At 41.6% G+C, this 18,966-nt stretch overlaps 1 protein-coding gene across 2 annotated transcripts in view; it reads left to right on the forward strand.

Moving 5' to 3' along the window:
* Positions 1-18,966, forward strand: part of SLIT3 (slit guidance ligand 3) — a 472,700-nt gene that overhangs the window by 147,178 nt on the left and 306,556 nt on the right. Inside the window, exon 1 of one of the 2 annotated variants that reach the window (XM_050312543.1) lies at positions 12,930-12,962. The exons of the other annotated variant lie outside the window; for it this stretch is intronic. The gene's annotated coding sequence lies outside the window, so the exon portion shown is untranslated. Of the gene's footprint in view, positions 1-12,929; positions 12,963-18,966 lie in introns of those variants that run through there. 2 annotated transcript variants of the gene reach the window in all.

Consider the following 18,966-nt stretch of genomic DNA (forward strand, 5'->3'; position numbering starts at 1 on the left):
TATATAAAACCACTTTGAGTGAGACTGAGTGAAGGAAATGCTGAGTGGAAATGGAAATCATGAGAGAAATCAATGTACATTCTCACCAAAACCAGCCCTCACTTTATTGGATGCAAAATCATTAAAATATCTGTGTTTTATGTTACAAATTTATCCTGTAAATTGCTGTTCCTTTTCTGGATGATTCAGCATTTAATATTTAAATCAGAAAAGACCTTTTTATTTATTCTCCTCTGTCAAATTGCCAGAAAAAAACCTATGGGGAATGAAGTCTCCTTTTCTGTGGCTTTGTATTTATTAAACATTTAGGTTGGAGCCCTTTGTTTTGGCTATTTGCACCTGTGCCTTCAGGGAAATATTTTTCTAAATATCCTCTTAAGACTTTCTTGCCACTGCCAGATGAATGTGGATGCTTTAATGGATACACCTATAGAACACATGCAGGTGATGGTGGTTACTTCATGAGCAAGGCACTTTTTTTGCTTCTGTGGTTTTTGAGTTGTCTTAAAGCATTTCTGCTGAGGGGAAAAAAGATGATTATTTTCAGGTTTTTTAAATGCAGAAGTTCTGGCAAATAAATTAACCTTTCAGTCTTCCATGAGGATATGCACTGTGAAGTGTCTAGAAGGGAGGACGACTCCTGCCTTCAGTGAATTCAGAGCGGGATGTCTGAAATGGCAGCAGTGACAAGCAACAGCTTCACTCTTAGACCATTAAACCATTTAAATGCCAGAATATTCCCCCTGAGTTAATGGGCAGGTTGTGATTTATGGAGCTGCTTTTGTGCACAGTGCTCTGGCTCACAAGCTGTAGAGCACCCTTGGGCCAGCGTTGTGTTTTGTCTGTCCAGCCCCAGGATCTGCAAAATTTTGTCTGTCCAGCCCTAGGATCTGGAAACCTCCCCCCTAAACCATGCCCTGTCCTTGCTCAGCATTCACAGCCCTGGGAGGCAGCTGAGCTGTCCACAGCAGGGCCTCGAGGGGATTTGGTCAGCTGCTTTGCTCTCCTTTCTTAATTTTTGAGAATTTTAAGTATTGCACCATGTGCTGTGCCCTTTAATTTTTCTGCATAATTGTTTTCTCCCTCCTTTGACCTTCTGCAGCACATCTGAGCCAGCTGGGCTGTGAGGGCAGTGCTGCCAGCAGCCTCTGGGCAAGGTTTCAGTGCTGTGCACGGTCCCATCTCCACCCAGGTAATAGTGGGGGATGACAACCCTCTGGTAGCCTCTTTGTACACTTCTAGACAAGGCAGTTTTACAGACCTGTTTGCCTTTTTATGAGGTGCAAAGACTGAAAGTTTATAGATGATGGCAAGTTAGTTTTGGACCGTCCTGTAAATGCTGTAGAGGGGCCTCTGTGAATCTGATTGTTTGTACAGTGTTAGTCTCTTCAGTGATCAGATGCAAACACTTTGGAAGAAGAGGATCTTTTTTCACGGGTTGGTAATTTCTTTGACAACACTTACCATGATGGAGACTTACTGCTGCTCAGCTGTCCTAGCAAAAGATGGTCATTATTAAACTTGAAACCACAGTCTCATGAACAAAAATGAAAGATTTTTATAGGAGAGAGAGAAAAGTGATTTATATTTCCTTTTCCCTTCTTTTCCCGCTTCCAATGGGTCCTTTGCCATATTAAAGAGATCAGTGACTCACTGAGCATATGGCAACAAATCTGTGGAGCTGCTAATCCCTGTTGAAGCAGAGGCGATTTCCAAAAGTTGGGTTCAGTGATTTATGAGGAAGAGTGCTGCTTTCTTCCTTTCTCCAGATACTCACATCAAACTCTGTCTGCACAAGAATGCTTTGTTTCCTTTTGACCATTCTGAGCCTGTCTTGTCCCAGTGCTGGAGCAAGACGTGTAACACGAATCGACCCTGGCGGCACACGCTTTGTTCAGAGCTCAGAAATACACTCAGAAATACATGATGCAGTTGTTGCAGTGGAAATGTGTTATCCCTCACCCACAGCAGGCAAAGGTCAGGCATCGGTTTGAGCTGTTCTTCCACCTGCTCCCCCGTGGGTCCCGGGCTTTTTTCCATCCCGTTTCTGAGCGGGTTGCTCAGTTTGGTGATGGGAAAGGCCAGCGGTGTCTCCTCAGATGAAAGAGAAATGAGAATCTGTGTGTGATTTGCTTTTGAAGTCAGCCAACCAAACTGGTCTAGACCAACACAGATGAGCAGTGACTCTGCTATAGATCCCCATTGTCACAGCAGCGAGTGGGTGTTGCTGAGTAGCTCCATCACAGCATCTCAGCTGAAGCAGAGGTGTCTTCCAGCTGCCAGGTTGGTTTTCCATGGCAGGATATCTGTCTCAGCATCTCCTGGTGCAGGCTGTTCAGGTCTTCAGCTGGAAAATGCTTTTTGTGTGAAAAAATGTTCGTTTCTGGAGAATGGTTTTTAGAATAATAACAGTAGAACACTGGAGGAAGTATTTGAATTTAAGTATTACTAGCAATATATGGTCCCTCTGAATTGTTGTGCTCTGAGGGGTGTTTTTTTTCTTTTGTTATTACTTATTGCAGCTTTTTAATGGCAAGCCAGAAGTGCTAGGCTGCGAGACATGGCTTGTATTCTGATAATCACATTAATGAGGCATCAGAATCCTTTGTTAACATCACAGGTTTCTGTGTGGTTGAAACAGTCCTGTAGTTATAAAGTTGTAATTACGTCCAGGTAAAAATAGAGAAGGCATCTGTGATACTGGGTAATGAAGGCAGAGCTCCTAATGTGGCAACTCCCACAGTCCAGGCAGATGTCACCATGTTATCCCAGTCCCATACCCTGGATTTCAGACAGAATGCCCCTTAGCTTGCCAAGAATGCAGGAGGAGACAAGTCACCTTCCAGTTTTGTCCCCAGAAAGAAGGAAGAAAGAGCAAAACCCAACCAGGTGCTTGTGAGTGCTGAGGGACAGTCCCAAATCCACGCTGGTGCCAGTGCTGGCTCCGGGACAGGTATTGGCTCCATGAGCTTTAAACAACTCTCTGCACCAGAACAGAAAAAGAGTAGCTATTGCTAAAACCATCTGGTGATATTAATTCTAATCTCACTGAAGCAGCTTTCATAAAATTCTCGTTACTAGAATCCAATCATTACTTATGAATAAAGCTTTCATTTGGAAGATGAAGCCTTAAAGCTCTAATGGGTGTAAGGGGCTTGAAAACCTGAATGCTTGCATGTGCCAAGGCTGAGAAAAAAAATTATGGAATAAGGTGGTATAAAAGAAATAATGAGATTTTTCCAGGGTTGAAAAATGATTTGGTGAATAAGGTGATATAAAGACAGTAATAAGACTTTTTCTTAGAGGTCCAACTAATAATTTTTCTGTGTTTGATACTGTTGAAGTATGAGATGACTGTTATTATCTTTGATAAACAATACACAAAGCCAAGTCCCCATTTGTGGCACTTTGGAGATTCCTGGACCACAACTGGTTCCAAGATGGGATTGGAAGAGTATCTGGGAGAAACATTTTGCTAAGCATGAATGTGCAATTACCAGAACATTAAATGTAATTTTAATGCATTATTGGAGTTTGTTTTGAACTTTATTTCCGTGTATATATTCTGAATGCACACCATTCAGAAAACTTTATCTAAAATATTGATTTCTTGGCGTGCTGTACTAATTTTGGTTTTATTTTTCGTGTATGGGATAAAGAGTGAAAGTGACTTAATCCTCAAAAGCTGCAAGGAATGTTGGATCTGGCACTGAGAAAGAAAATACTTGGTTTGCATTGGGAATGGTACAGAAACCAAATATTTCTAATGCTTCCTAAAAGAAGAAAACTGAGCAGCTGATGCTGAGAACTTGCAACTTTCAAGCTTTTATCACAAATAACTCCTTAAAAACGCTTACATATTTTGTCAGCCGTTTTTGCAGTAGCTTTGTGCTGTTTCTGGACTAACACATCACCAGCACAGTTCACTTTTACTCAGAGAAAACACAATTTGGCAGGTGTCACGAGCATGTAAGTGAGTGTAACAACAGCAGCATGTTTGTGTGTAAACCTACAATGCCACTTTATATTCTGGATTGACGGATTTTTAAAGTCCCTCTGTGGAGACGAGCTTTAAAGTTGGGACTGGGGGAATTTGCTATAAAGTAGATATTCCTTTACAGAGCTCCTTCAGAAAAACATCACAAGTCGTGTGAATTAAGTTTTATATGAAATTGAACTGGTTTGCTCCCAAGTTTTCATACAGTTGTGATAGGATTTGGTTTGGCTTAAACATATGTTTGACATTTGTGGTAAATCTAATTGATGGTTACTGTTTTTATGGTAGATATCTCAGCATATTTTAGACCGAAATGTAAAGCTGGTTTGTATACATACTTTCTGATCTCGCTTTGGTTCTCCTACAGCATTTTATGGATTATGATTAGGGCACTTCCTGAAACTGGAATGCTCAAAGGTTGTATGGAAAGAGATGGATCCCTGCTGTTCTTGCATTGTTGGTCGTGTTTCTGCACCAGTGACTGTGTAAAGTGTTAAATCTTTTTATCCCATAGTTGTATATGATGTTCGTATTCCTACTAGAAAAGTAATGAAAATCTCTTTTAAATGTCTGAAAGAAAATATTAATGTTATGCTGGCTAAGTATTCCTATGCTATGACTGGGATAATCTAAAAATAAAAGCTACTAATACCACTGGGAAAAAAACACAAGTTTTGAGGCTTCAGGTATTTTGAAGCATGAAAGTTTTGGGTTTCTTCCTCAGTTGTGTCATTACTAAGTAAAAAAGGGTATTTTTCTATAGGCATGGCCTCAATGAAAGGTCATTATCGGCCATAATTTGAGCTGTTGTTGGTGACAGTCTCAATACCAAGGCTACGCTCAAAGTGGCAAGAGAACAGCTATTGTGGGAGAGAAAGAAACAAATGAACTTAAAAAATGGAATTTTTCAGTGCAAGAAGGAGCCAGTCCTTACCATGTTTGTAATGCAGCAAACATCATAAAGCAAGGAGTTGAAAGCAAGGAGTTAAATTCTGTTAATTCTGGTAAAGCAAGGAGTGGTTACAGTCTGCTATGGCTTTTTTGACTGAGCAATCTCCCAAGGGAAGCAGCCTTCCAGGGACATGGCAGGGCAGTGGCTGGTGAGGTGTTGGCCATTTTCTGGGTGCAGACTTGACCCTAGCTCATTCCTGGAATATTAAACTTTTCATATGTGCTCCTGCTGTATCTGGCAAGAGGCCTCAGGGGGTCCCAGTTGGTGCTGCTCGACTCAGGCATTCCATCCTTCCTTCCCTTCATCCGACAGAGCATTCCCAGGCTCAAAGCCAGGCCCAGCGATTTTCTCAGCAGCAAAACATGAGCCTGGGTAAAGAAATCCAGGCAGCTTTTCAGTTACTTGCCTTTTTTTTTTTTTTCCCCCTCTAGTCACTGTGTGTTACTGTGCAAGTCGGTGTGCCCTGGGCACCCAGCAGGGCCGTAAGTCAAACAAATGCTCCTCTCAACATTTCCTAAATCTTTGCAAGTGGCACGAAGATTACACCTTTCCTTTGGAATGATGAAATGGTTTCAAGATGATCTGCAGAAAACACCGGATTATGATTTGCATGCTTAATAATTTCTGTAGGAAAACTTCAAGTATTATTATTTTTCCATGTTCTTGGCCTAAAGGGCGGGTAAGGTTTCAGGCACTTCCTTAGATGAAATTGATACAATTTAGGGAATTAAATTGCAAAAGAAAGGGGGAGTGAAGACTAAATGGCACACATGGTTTTCATGTACCTCATAGCCCGGGCCACTTGACAGTTCTGCATTTTCCTGTGCTTCAGAGTGCTAAGCTTTTTGTACATATTAATTTATCAGATGTGTTGCTGATCGATTTGCACCTGAATCACTGACTGCACACTGTGTGTGCAGAGAAATGGTGTCACCTCCACTGCATGTGTGGCTTGGGGAAAAATAACTTGCAGGGAAAGGAGAACCACACCAAGTGGGTTTATACAGGAGCAGAAAGGCTTCCCAAACTCACAGTCCTCATTCACAGCAGAAAAATATTTGTGTCGTCATTTTACTTTTCAACTGATTCTGGGCAGTGAAACTCAAGCATTATTATAAGTGTTGTTTTGGAAGTAGAATAATTTGGCAATCTTGCGTACCAAAACCTGCAGTAAGATGTCATTTAAATCATATTGTCAGTCAAAATCCAGCCAGCTGGATTGGGTTGACTGAGGTCAACTTCTCTGTGTAAAAAGGAAGTTGGTTTTTTTTTTTTTCTTTAATGTATGGTGAAATATGTGTTGAGTCAGCTGGCAACTCATTTTTTAAACTTTTTTTAAGATCTTTTTTTCTTTCTGAAGTCATGCAAAATTCAACCTTTGCAGTTAACCTTTCAGTTAATTGTCATCAGAAGTTCCAGTGTTTTAAGTATTTTGACCATGGTCAAGCTGAATCACCTTCCCTTGAACTTAAAATCTGCTTTACTTGGTTGGACCTTTTGTCACCACAATTTTTGGTTTCTTCTTCCCAGAATCTTCCAGCTTTATCTGTGTTTCTGTACTTCATGTTCACCCTGGGCAGGATTTTCAGATGCAACTGGGGAACACAGATAGCATTAAAAAATAATGGAAACTTGGCTACCAAATCATACAAGGGTCTTTGCCAATCCTACCATCTTCTGTGCCCAACATTTGATGTGTTCTCCACCATGAAATTTTGCCCTTTTTGCTGACTTGATGAATCTGCTTCTCCCATCACTTTGGGTGGATCTCCCTCCTCCCGTTCTCCTTTAAATGTGGTGGGAAGAAGGGAATCAGAGGATTGCAAATGACAGCCCTGTTTGTACTTGAAGATGTGAGCTGTCCTGAGGTTTTATACAGTTTATATAACGTGTATTAACTCAGACTTGTACCCATAGTGGTAACACACAGAACTCTGATCAAGTGAGAACTGATTTTTGGGTCATGTTTTCCCCTGGATCTCCTCTCAGTATTTGGTTAGCCCTGTTGGGGTTTTATGAAGAACTAAGGATGCAGAAGCGTGTGGTGTGCCTGTGTAACTCTAGATTTCAAGTTTGTGCCAGATTCCTTTGCTTGAGATAAAGACTAACTTTCTCTATACATTTTTTGCTACTACTTCATTGTAATGCAGCAAGATGACAGGAGCATTGAAGTGATAGTTCCTTCCAGCTTTGATGGAGTAGGTAATGTAGGGCAGCCTTTGTTAGAACTTCTTTGCTAACTAAATGTTTCAGAGCAGACAGACACGGCCTCAAATGCTTTAAAATATATACTTTTATCCTCTTCAGAAGTTGCCCAGTCAAATATATGAAGCAGCAGCAGCCACTCCACTTGAACTTAATGCCTGTTATGTAAAAACAAAGCAGGACAGCAGTTTGTCAAGCTCATCATTCTACCTTTGCCTGTGGTCAGGATAGTGCCTGGAGATCCATGTAAGGGGCAAGCAGGAGAGCAGTGTCCAGGGTCCCTGTGGACTCCAGCCCTTCGGAGTCCACAGCTTCTGGAGGCAGCAGGTGACTTTATAGTTAATACTAATTCCAGGAGAATTTTCTTCAATCAGTTTGACCGGTATCTGTTTGAATTCCTGTTAACTTTTGCATCTAAACGTGTTTCGGTGAGAAGGTGTCACTGCTGGTCTGATTTTGCAGAATTGCTTCCATAGTTAGTTTTTTTTGCCCTGGCTGCCTTTGGTTTGAGTGACGGCAGCTTTGGACAAGAAGCAGAGAATGTTTGTACCTTATCAAGCTGTGTCACACATGAATACCTCCGTTGTATCCCTCTCAGTTCCTCCTTTTCCGTCTCTAGTATTCCTGCTGCACCTCATCGTTCCAGTGTGGAGGCTGTTTCTTTTCTGTTGCCCTTCTCTGAAGCTTTCCCAGTTCTACCAGTAGAACTTTTTCCTGTTGAGCTGATGTTTCCATGGTTTTGACTGTTTAGTCCTAGAAGCCTTTTAAAATTTTAGGTAGGTAACCTCTCATCCTGGCAGTATCTTGCTGTTCACTCCATTGATACCTTCTGTAGCCTGATGATGCTGCTGAGGCATTCCCAGCACAGATGTGTCCTGAGATGAGAACCTCCTTTCAGCAGGAGCATGGATACAATGGAATTTTTTTCTGGTTTTTTACTGGCATTACCTCTGAACGTCCCTTATGTGCTTTGGTCATCTTGTGGTACTTTAGGCCTTCTGGAACTGTTCTTGCTTTTGATAAATGAGTAGTATTTCTATTTTCAAGGGTTTCTCTGAGTTCTTTTGTGAGTGTTGGTTTTATGGGGTTGATTTACCCCCACCTAATTGTGTTTTTGCACTTAACCTGTTGGAGTTCATAGTCCTTCCTGTGTCATTTGGACCTTTAGTAAAATGTTTCCTATTTTTGTGGTGTCCTTAACCATAAGCGATGGCTTTCTCTTGGTCCTCCTGAAGTTCCTTTTGATAAGTGATGTTTTCTCTGAATCTTCAGTGCAGTGTCTTTAAACAGTTTCTGTGCTGCCCACTGTAGATTCAGTGCCTCGACTGCCTCTTTTAACTCCTTTTTGAGAATCTAAGAGACTCTTTTTCTTACTTTACTTTTCCACTGCTGCAGAGCAGCTCTTTGGTGCTGCCCCTTCCCCGGGTGCCACGCTCTGCCCAGGGGGAACTGTTGCTCTGCTGTTTGTGGCTGTGCAGCAGAGCTGCTGCTGATCACATCCTCGTGTGCAGGCTCTCCTCAGGTGATGTTATCTGGTTTCCATGGAGGTAATGGAAGGCTCCCATTACTGTTGTGTTTTCATCCTTTGCTACATTTCTGCTTTCCCCCTGTATCTACTTACATGATTCTATTTCTGTGCTTGCTGTTGCTACTGCTGGCACAGCAGTGCCAGATATATTCAAAAAATATCTAGAAAAAGCCCTCTCTGGCTTGAACCTCTGGGGCAACCTCTGGTTATACTCCAAGGAGCTTTCAAAAGATTTAAATTTAAGCAAGAGATGGTGCCTATTAGCTAAAGCTAAATTACAGGACACATTCATGCACTCTCCCTAACACAGGAAATAGAATTATCAGATAACTCATGTCGAAACAGCGACTCTGCTGTGCTTCCCCAAGCTCATTGTACTTTTGTTGCATGTCCATGTGTGCCAAGCTTTGACAAGTGCTGTCATTGCTCGTCAATCAGCATTATCCAGCAGCACCACTGCCAGGAAAGGTTTCCTGTAACAGGAGTCTGCAGCAGTGCTGGGAGCACGGGTGCCTTGGGGCGAGTTTGGCCTCCTTCCCCTTCAGTTGGGAGCTGTGGGTGATGTGACAGCAGGCTGGGCATGAGCCACCAAATCAGACATCTGCAAAGAAATTAATAGAAGTGTGAGGCAGGAAAAACAGGGATGGGGAGGGAGATGAATGTGAAGGAGGAGGAGAATTCCCCCAGCTGTGGTGGAGGGCTGTGGAGCCTCCTCCTGCCTGTGCTGGACATCCATGGCTGGGCAGAGCAGTTTGTACTGCACAGGATTGGCACATTTTTTTAATAAAATCGCTGTTCCCCCCTCCTGTTTGTGGAAGTGCTGCACGTGCCATGCTGTGTATGGGTTTTGATTTGCTATTGCTGGTTGATTTACCATTTACCTTCTGTGGAAGTCAAGGCTACCCTGCCATCTCCACTGGTGTGGGAGGCACTGTGATTCTGACCATCTCCTGGAGGGATTCACACCTCTAGCAGAAAAAACTGGGATCACCACAGGCTTCACAGAATAAGGACAGAGCCTGGTCAAGGACCAGGAGCTTGTTTTTCTTACTTTAAAGCAACTTAAAGCAATGGGATTTACTTTTTAAGTGCTACAACTACTGGAAAAAGGTTTGAGTCTGGCTTGCTGACACAGCAGAGCCAGGTCAGGCAGGAGGGACTCAGCAGCCATGGCCAGTCCTGGTTACTCCCAGGGATGTGCTGCCTCTGCTCCTCCTCTGCTGTATCCCTGAGGAGAAGAGGAATAATTTCCTTGGCTTATTTTTCTCTCTGCAAATCTTTCTGAAGTTGGACAAACTTCAAGGGGTCAGACTAACAAACCTGTGTTTCTGGACACAGGTTTTCTTCCACGGACAGATGAAGGAACTGAAGGATGTAATTTGCAATTAAAACCAGAAGAAATTTACACTTTCAGTTCCTGATGAGTTGAGCCTTTTATTTATATTTAAAGTATTTCCTTAAAAAGAAGGCAAAACCTAAAATTATATTTTCCTGTAGAGCATAATTGCTTTGAGCTGATTTTAGAGGCAGACACTTGAGCCCTGTGGTGCAGCCTGGACAGCACTGACTGCTGACACCTGCCTGTGGTCCCTGACAGAGAGAATGGGGGAGCAGCAATCACAGATTGCTTTGCTGATTAATGAAATCCATATCATGCATCTCAAGTACAAGATCAAAGTTTTGTTAGGGGGGAAAAAACAATGCACAAGCAAGAAAAGAAGCTGAGAGATGAGCCTCACACTGAAGATGTCTGCTCATCTCATTAATTTTTATAACATGAGACTGTTTGGTTTATACTTGTGAATTTTCTTTGCAACAGATTTGTTGCAAAAATTTCCCTTTGCCCCATAATATGCTAAGCTGTTCTCTAAATATAAAATGTATTTCTTTGCAACATGTTTTTTCATGCATTTTGTTTGTTGGGTAACTTCACAGTGCTTTTAATGTAGTTTGTTTGATCTGTCAAGGTAAAAGCAAGAGGGAAAAATGTGTAAGAAGGGTTGGTATTTTAATCTTCTTTGCTACTGAATGTAATTTGCCCTTACTGAGCTTTTATTAAGAAAAGCTTTGCTTGAAAAAAATTGCTAGTAACACAAATTTCCTGGAAGCTTCTCTACCTCTTTTAGCCTCTTTATTCTTATTGCTCTTAAAAAAAAAAAATTAATATATGAATTATGTGTAAATATCAGCAGCTTTTGTTCCACCCATCCTAGACCTTTGGTTTTATGTTTTTTCCACATACATCTGCGATAGCCCTTTCTTTTCCTGCAGTGTAAGAACTTTTTCTGAAAGCATAATGGTAATTTTGGAAAGAAGAGCTATTTCTAAGGTAGCCACTATCTCCTTGGTTGACTTTTCATGTCTTTTGGAAATGAGGAATATCTTATTCATCAGGGCATTCAGGAGCTGCTGCCTGGAAGGGAAGGTACTGGAGAAGGACAAAAGCAGGAAAAGTAAAACTGGACACTCCATATTTTTTTCTTGAGCTGCATGTAGCATTTCCTTGGAAATGATTTGTGCTTTTTCATTCTTTCTTATTTGGATGTCTAACCGATTTAAGTGTGGAGAAATATTTAATTAGGGATTAATGAAAGACCCTTTTGTATTACAAATGAACATGCCTTCGAGCTAATTTCCTCTGTTTAAAAACCCCACATTTCTGAACTTTTAATTAAAAGTTTGAAAGAACTTTATGAAAAAATATATATCTAAATATGAAGCTGCACACAGCTCTGCATCCTTACCATCCCCTGCTAGTGGAGGTAGTACAGGCCTTCAGTGAATTTGTGCTTCATCTGGCTTTTCTTTCACCTCCCTGCAGTCACAATACTCTTACTGTTGAAACCATCCTCTTGTTTTGTAAAGTTATTTCTGGAAGTTCAGTTCCCAGTTTAGCAGTCAGGCTGTGGCTTTGCTCCTCACTGGCCATGCTTATCTCCAGTATCCCAAATGCCAGCTCTTCCCCTGACCTCTGGCACTTGTTTGAACCGGGAAGGAGCAATGCAGGAGTCAAAGCAGCAGCTGTGAGTAACCAGGCTTGGATTTCCAGTTTGCCAACCTTTACTTGAGGCAATAAAAGCAACTGGCAGAGGGCTGTGCTGTTCACTCTGCTGTGTGAATTCTCCCACAGCTCCTTCTCCCTGTCACTGAACAGCAATGGGACCTGGAGTTCCAGTGAATCCTGTATCACTGAGAAGGAATTTCCAAAGAATTTTTTCATGGGTGAAAGAGCATTCCACAGCATGTGAGCTGGGGTTGTACAAATGCACCCACACCGTTCACAACCTTGCTCTTCACAGGACTCTGGAGGAATCTAACCCAAGCTCATTAGTTAATTCTCTCCCTAGAAACATTTCTTTTCCCTGCCCCCTTTTCTCTTTCGTTTTGGTGGGTAGGGAAACCCTTGGATCTGACAGTGAACTTTTGGTCTCAATAAAGCTGTTATACAGGGCCTGGGTGGAATTTCTCTGAACTCCACTAAGAGGGAGAAAATGTGGAAAATGCTTCCTCCAAGCAAAATATGAACAAAATGTTGTGATTCATTAAAGTCCTTCCTATTTGCCTGCAAGTGAGAACCTTACAGTTATTCAGCTGAACGGCCCTGAGGGGGCAGAGCCAACAGAAAGGGAGATGGATTCAGTCCAAAGAGCAAAATGCATGTTTTCAGGAAAATCGGGAAATTTTGCTGCAGGCACATCCCTACTTGCACAGTGAGTTTGTTATGTTGGGATTTTTGTGTTGCTGTTTGCTTTGGTTCTAAATAAGAAACGAGAGCTGCTTTTGGTGTCACCCGGTGTCTGGAGGCTGTTCCACGGAACAGACCATCTGTCCTCCTGGACACCTACTGAAAGATGTTCTGTCTACTAACATAGATTCTGTGATTCTACTAACAAGGGGCACGGGATTGCCTTGGAGTAAAGAAAAAACAAACAAACAAACAGGAAAAAACAAACAAACCTCCCCCAAAAATCCCAACTCAATAACCAAGATCGATGCTTTCCTTGTCTGAGCGAAGGCTGATTCCTGAGACTGCCCTGTATTGGCTTGATACAAAGCTCTCAACTGTCTCAAAAATTAAGCTGACCACCTACAGATGGATGTGGTAAATTCCAAGAGAGACACGTTCCAAAAAACTCCTGGAGATATCACCACATCGGGATTTTACATGAAAACATGGAAAGCCAGTGCTCCCGGCTGCCGAGCGGAAATGCGAAAAGAAATCCAAGTGCCACATGGATCGACTCAGCGTTGTGGGAAGAACGTTGACTCGGCTCCAAATGGTGAGGAGAAAAGGCCATGAGCGCTCTGGGAGCAGTGGTGCTGAAGGAAAGGGGTTTGACAGAGTCCAGGGAGGGAAATGTGGGCAGCACAGGGCCCGGGAAAAGCTGATCTGTGCAGGTACCTCACAGGAATTTTAAACCCTCATGAACCTGAGGGGTGTGAGGGGAAAACTTGACCAACCTGGAGTTAGTACACACAGGTGGTGGAGTTCCTGTTGTCTCTCTTCACCAGTGGTGGATGATGTTACATTATACAGCTCCTCCAAGAGCAAAGGCAAAAATCAATCCTTGTTTTTTCATTGGCTCCTTTGTCTGCAGATCCTGTCAATAGAAGAATCTTTGTGGAGTGTCAGTAGTCAGATCACTGGATCACTCTCAGTCCTGTGCAGATGGGAGTTCTTAGTTTATTTTAAGCTTTTGTTTTTCTAGATGAAAATAATTGTTCAGCAAGTTGAACTCAGTTTTAGAATGAGTTGTCTTGAGTACATTACAGCACCCACATCCTATTGAATCACACTGTGTGTAGGCTCTTGGCAGCAGTGACTTCACATCTGTTTTACAATTTTTGAATCTCTCTTAATATAATAAAGATAATGTTTATGAGCCTTTAAAACTGTGGTGTGGGAAAGGGTCGGCTGACTGCTGAAAAGCTGGTGTGATGATGAAATTGGAATAACAGGAATAGACATGGTCTGTATTACAAAAACATGTCTGACATGAAAACAATGGCTTCTTCTAATCCTTTAGGGCTGTGACTATGGTTTGTCCTGGAGATGCTGCCTTCAACTTCATTTAACTTTGGCTTGGGAAGGGAAAGGCTATGTAAATACACTGAGTTTCTCTTTGGTGGGGTAACTTGGCTGCTATCAAAGGGAAGGAAGACCCCAGAGCATCGCTGTGGGGCAGCTTCTCAGCACTGCAGCTGCTGCAAGCATGTGTCTAGACTCTGCTGATTTAGCTGTTAATCAGGTAGAAGAGATGAAGACACTTAGACATTCAGTGAGCAGTGAAATGGTAAATGTCAAATAATTTCAGTGTGAGTTTTTGAATGTGATCTCTAATATTCGTGGATGAAGTATTGTGAATTAACTGTGCTCCCCTCTGCTGATGTGCATGAAGGAAATGTTAACTGGGTAATGCAAACCAGACAGGTATAATTAACGTGCAGCTCGACTTGGTTAAAACATATGTGAAGGAGTTATTTAGCATAGTAAATGAAAACAGTTGTTTGTTCAATAACAATTTCAGCAATCCTCCTTAACAACAAAATCTCTCTCCCTCCTGTGTTACCCTTTCAAGAAAATATTGGGAAAATGTAATTTCTATTGATTGTCCTCTGTTGATGGGCCTGTTTGTTTTATTTCCCTTGTCAAGTGCTGCAGGCTGTCGGTAATGCTCACTTTCTGGTGAGCTGATTAAGGGACAATTTAGCTACACCTGTACAAAAGGGAAGACTTCTGTTTCAAGTCCATGTTTGCCAAAATAAATGTTCTATATTGATGAGATATCTTTTTGAAAAACAGAGATTTTTGTGTGCTTTTATTGAGAAGAAACAGTCAGCAAAGTTGTTATAATATCTTAATACTTCATTCCAGAGTGCAGGTAGTTTTTCAAGGATTTGTCCATAGCATTTAGGGTGAGTTCTGGCTGCAGCAAACTTGGCTATTTCAGTAAAGTTTAGGACTTTTTCTCTCAGTTACCAGGCTACTGAAGCAACTGAAGTTGGATCCCAGAGTGGGTTCAGGACAGTTCTTTACCTTCCTGTGTTTTAGAATCTCTAAAAATATCTCATTTGTGCAGAATAATATCACGAAATGTTTTTCTCTGCACCTGCTGAGGATTTTGACCTCCTCCTGCCTAAGTAGATTGGGAGATGTATTGGAAGAGTTTTCCCTGAGAGAAGTGGGGCTGTTTTCACAAACAGTTTTTATTCTTTCCTTGCATTTTTTTCCATCTGTCTCACTGTCTGAAAAAGGTGTGACATCAATGCTTGGGCTTGAGCACAACTGAGCCAGGAAAGCTGTTGTTTGCCAGAATGGTTTCTTTCAGGAATGTGTTTTTTAAATTACATGTTTGGTTTTTTTTTTTCTAAAGGGAAAAAAACATGGTTGTGAATGCATGGAAAAAAAAAAAGGGTCATTTGGACCATGAGATCATTCTGACATTGTGATTTCACGTTGTGTGGCAAAGCTGCTGGGGAAGGATCTTGCTCAGCGCTGCACTGAGTTGGCTGTGTGTGCAGCCATATGCCAGGGAGTATCAAGGATAGATCTGGCAGACAAAACCCCAGAGTTCTTTCACAAAAACCTTGTGGAACCAGAGCTGAACATGTTTCATATCAGGTGTTTCCCACCGATGTGGTCCACGCTTGGATGGTGTTTTGTTACCCTTCTGAGAGGTTAAGATGCAGTACTGTGATTATTGCAGTTCTGTAATTATTATAGAGTGCTGTAATTACTGTGGGCTACGAGGGGTCAAGATTTTATTATAAACATAATGCAATTGGAAAACTTATTTGTTTATAGCAAAGTATCACGAGAAGGATCTCAGATGCATTAAAGCTAAACAAACAGAACTGAATCTCTGAGGTTACCCTGCAGCTCAGAGTCATCATTTTTCCTTGGGATTGCCTCAGTTGTTTGGTAAATTCAATGTTCTTTCATGTTATTGGCTGAATTGGAAAGTTGAGAAATGTGAAACTGGAAAGATGTTGATGTTCTTGACATAATGAACGATATAACTCAAAGCTGAGCCCAGCTCAGATAGCAGGTCTGCTCATGTAATTACCAATCCTTCTCTGCTGGACTTGCAGGCGGCTCCTTGGTTGTTTTGCAGCTCAGCACCAAGTGCTGTGTTCCATTTTGTAGCTTCTTACTTATATATGTGAGCATAAATGACTCACTGTTCCTGTTTCAAGAATTTTTGGAGCAAAAGTACCTCTTTAAATCATTTTTTTGAGTGTACACACCTGCCACAGCCACAGTGTAAGCACCTGACTTTGGTGTCCTCGGGTCCTGGCAGTGAGTTAGCGAGTCCAGTGTTGGAAAAGCAGAATAAGCAGAACTAAATAATCACCAGCTTCTGATCCTGATGGAAAAGACACTATCTGTCCTTTCCATGCAAAACATTGCATTTATCAGGAGCAAAGCCTGATCCTTCCAGAGGGGCTCCAGTAGGGAGAGATCCATAGGTGTCAGGTGATAAATGTTCCTAATTAACAGGTGGCCCCCACCATCTGACGTCCCTGCTGATCAGATGATGTATTGCCTGTGTTGTGGCATGGGCCACCGTGTGCTAGAACAAGGAGGTAAAACCAACAGAAATGTATCATTTTTTTGCTTTCAGTGATGGCAATAACCTCACTAAATAAATATTGAGAGAAACCAGACCCCAGTACTTCCCTGCATGAAGACCAAAACCTAAAATTTCGTTGGTTCAATTCAGAATGAAAAAATAATTCTTGGTCAGTTAAGAAAAATAATTCCTTTACGTGGTTGTGATACAAGTTTCTCTGAAAATCTGTATTTGCATGAACAAGGAAAATCATCTCTTGAAACCTGAAGGAAAGTGTGTTTCCCCAAAATGTGCTGACCTATCTACTGCTTGAACTGTACTGCCTACTGATGCCCCCTGGAATTTTAGTGAGGCAAGAGTCATGTCAAAAATGAAAATAGATTAGTTGGCATTATTTTCTTACTGTGTTATTAATGGATATTAGTTTTTCTATTGTATGATGTGTTTCATTTATAGAATACCTTGTCTATCTTTAAGTAACTTCTCTGTGGATAAAATCTGACACAGTGAACATCACTCTAAGAACATTTGTTTTATATATCCAGTTAAACCAAACAATTACTAAAGGACTATTTGTAAATTATAGTGGCGGCAGAAAAATCAATTAGATGCTTGTTGCAAAAATCATTACATTGATTGCATTTTGTTTTTTCATTCTTTTGCTTAATGCAGAATGGGAGTGACAAGAAAATCAAGTTACCACTCTAATAGTTTTTTCCAGAACTAGCAATTATACTTGTTACTGAATTTATGATCACATTCACAATTTCATTATTTTACATTTCAGTACAGGCAGCCAAATGTGACAGCTACGAGGATTGTGAGTTTATGGTCATGGCTTTCTAGTATGTTGCTGTATTCAAATTATTTTAATTATTCATCTTAGAATGGTGATTGTTTCCAGGTTTTGGTAGCTATTAAGGGGGAAAAATAGAGTTGATTCATTTGGATATCAGGTATTTTAGCATCTCAAAAGACTTTGAAAGGAAATTGAAGTGCTGTTTAATCATACTGATTATATATACAAATATATTCAATGTACGTGAGATAAAGTTGTAAAGATGCGTGTAATATTATGGTAATAACCACATACTCCTGAATTTCCTGAAATCACAGGCTGGTTTCTTCCCTTTCCTTCTCCTTAGTGCTAGTGCAGAATCCTGTGTGTTTCTGAACCACTGAGAAGGATATGGTATCCATCAGGGAATGCTGCTATTCCTGCTGGCATTGAAATCTCTCGGATTCAGGGTGGATATTTCCTGTTCATGTGCTTAGGGATGGACCAAGGTAACAGATCTGGGGTTTGTACTCTCTATTAGGCCGTGTGAAGAGGTCAAGTAGACCCAAATTAGGGCTAATTGGGCTCTTATTACTACACCAACTGTTCTCAATCCCAAATTGCTTCAGATCTGTCACCTGAGGACTCACAGGAGCAGCTTTTCTTGTCACCTACAGGAGATAGATAACAGTAATGTTCTGTATGTAACAGTGTAAATACTGTTGGATGGTAAGGGAAAGAGCAACTTCTGAATAATTTCCCTCCACTTCACAACCCTGAGTCATCCTCAGGATGCTTTGTGGCTCTGTGTGCTGCATCCTGAACCTCAGTATCTGGATTTTAAGGCAGAGCTTGTTTTCCATGGAGAGAGCTGAGCTGTGGATCTCAGAGTGCCCAGGCTGTGCAGTCCCCATCCCTGTAGGGTTTGAAGACCACACAGGATAAAACCATGAGCAACCAGGTCTGACCTCAGAGCTGTTTTTAGAGTAGGACATTCCAGGCTTCCCTTCCAACCTGAATTGCCCTGTGGCTGTAGGGCCTTGGGTGATGAGTGGGACGAGACACAGACCCTGTTGCTGCCGCTGTTGGCTGCCCTGCACACGAGATACCGCTCTGAAGACCCAGACATTTGTTCTGGCATAAGTTTTTTTTTACTGATCCAAAAGAATTTTTCCCAGATATTCCTTGTGATTTAGTGTTATTTCTGTCCCTGTGAATACACTTAGTCGAAAGTCATGCAATTAACTGAGTCATCCACATTAGTCACTCCATTTTTATTGTATGAGATTTCCTTACATTTTCCTTTCCTTTGTTGTGACCCTTCTGAAATGACACATTTTCTTTGTGAGAGAAACAGAGAAATGGCCAGTGAATCTGGGTTTATAATGCACTGGGGTTTCAATTAGTTTCTGAACTAATTAGTTTCTGAACTCAGAGACTGATTTCTAAAGCAATCCTTCTCAGGCAGGATTTCTGTCTTACCCTCTCAGCGTGCTTGGCTTTCGTTACGAAACTGGAACTCTTAACTTTTTAATCCAAACCTAGTAGGATGAGAACTTTTTATTTTTTTTTCCTTTGGAGCATGCTTCCAATGCATCTTTCACTTTTTCCATAAGTTGTCTACATCTGTTTTGTGAGATGTTGTTCAAGGAACGGCTGCAGCACACGATGGTTATCTGTCCTGACTGATGGAGTCTGGGTATGGAGTGCACAGGCTCACCATTAGCAGGAATGCCTGTGCTGGGATTACAGCACCACAATGGCATGTTTGACCACTCACACGTCCTGTGCAAGCTCTGCACCTCACACCATGCCTGTTTTTTTGGGCTGTGCGTGGTGTGTCACTTAAAACACAGCAGTCATTTGGAATTCAAACCAGCACCTCCTTCAGTGATTGATTGTGCTTAAAGTGTAGGGAAACAAATAAGTCTG

The sequence above is a fragment of the Myiozetetes cayanensis genome, unplaced genomic scaffold (genome assembly GCF_022539395.1).
Source record: "Myiozetetes cayanensis isolate MyiCay16 unplaced genomic scaffold, myiCay2020 scf17, whole genome shotgun sequence".
In the NCBI taxonomy this organism is placed as follows: domain Eukaryota; kingdom Metazoa; phylum Chordata; class Aves; order Passeriformes; family Tyrannidae; genus Myiozetetes; species Myiozetetes cayanensis.